Consider the following 1,477-nt stretch of genomic DNA (forward strand, 5'->3'; position numbering starts at 1 on the left):
AGTCCAGGGGGCAGCCACAGACTGAGCTGGCTCTTTTTATCAGTCTGTTGAGTCTGCTCTTATCATGCTCAGAGCACCCCCCTCCCCAGCACACTACTGCATAAGAGACCACTGATGCCACCACAGTCTCGTAGAACGTCCTCAGCAGTGGCCTGCACACACCAAAAGAAGCAAGTCTCCTCAGCAGGTATAAGCGACACTGACCCTTCTTATACAGAGAGTCAGTGTTGTCTGTCCAGACCAGTTTGTTGTTTAGGTGAACACCCAGGTACTTGTAGGTCCTCACTCTCTCGATGTCGAGTCCCTGGATGTTCAACGGTGGAGTGTGTGCAGGTTTCCTGTGGAAATCGATCATCATCTCCTTTGTCTTGCTGGCGTTCATTTGAAGGTGGTTCTGCTCACACCAGTCGACAAAGTCCATGATGAACTTCCTGTACTCACAGTCGTTCCCCTTTGACACGCATCCTATGATGGCAGAGTCATCGGAGAACTTCTGTAGATGACAGCTGTCTGTGGAGTACCGGAAATCCAATGTGTAGAGGGTGAAGAGGAAAGGTGAGAGTACTGTGCCCTGAGGAGCTCCAGTGCTGCACATCAGCACATCAGACACACAGTTCTGTAGCCTCACATACTGGGGTCTGTCAGTGAGGTAGTCCATGGTCCATGCAGCCAGCTGGTCACTGACCCCCGCTCTCTCCAGCTTCACCCGAAGCAGTGAGGGTTGAATTGTATTGAAGGCACTGGAGAAGTCGAAGAACGTGATCCTCACAGTGTTTCCAGTGTCCTCCAGGTGAGACAGGGATCTCTGCAGCAGGTAGATGATGGCGTCATCTGTCCCAATGCCACGCTGGTATGCAAACTGCAGAGGATCCATGTTTGGGCTCACCAGGGGGCGAAGATGGTTCAGGACGATCCTCTCCAGGGCCTTCATCAGATGGGAGGTTAAGGCCACGGGTCTAAAATGGTCGGGCTCCTTGGGACACGAGGTCTTTGGGACCGGGACCACACAAGAAGTCTTCCACTTGGCAGGCACTCTCTCCAGTCTCAGGCTTAGATCGAAAATGTAGCAGACCACCTGACAGAGCTGGTCTGCACAGTCCCTGAGCAGTCTGGAGCAGATGCCATCAGGACCCGTGGCTTTCCTGGCTCTGGTCTTCCTAAGCTGCGTTCTCACCTGATCCACTGTTGGTGTGAGGAGAGGAGGAGGAGATGGGGGGAGAGAGGAGGGCCCCAGAGATGGTGGTGGTGGTGAGGGAGGTGAGGAGGGGGAGGGGGCTACTAGGGAAGAGGAGCTGGAGGTGCTGGAGGTAGGCAGGACAGTGCTCAGGCTGGATGGGGAGGGGGTGGGACCAGTATCAAATCTGTTGAAAAACAGGTTTAACTTGTTGGCCCAGTCCCTGTCCCCCGGTTCAGGGTCCCTCTGTTTGCCTTTGCCTTGCCCTGATATGGTCTGGAGTCCTCTCCAGACCTCTCTCGC

This window comes from Stegastes partitus, unplaced genomic scaffold (genome assembly GCF_000690725.1).
Source record: "Stegastes partitus isolate 25-593 unplaced genomic scaffold, Stegastes_partitus-1.0.2 Scaffold897, whole genome shotgun sequence".
Lineage (NCBI taxonomy): Eukaryota > Metazoa > Chordata > Actinopteri > Pomacentridae > Stegastes > Stegastes partitus.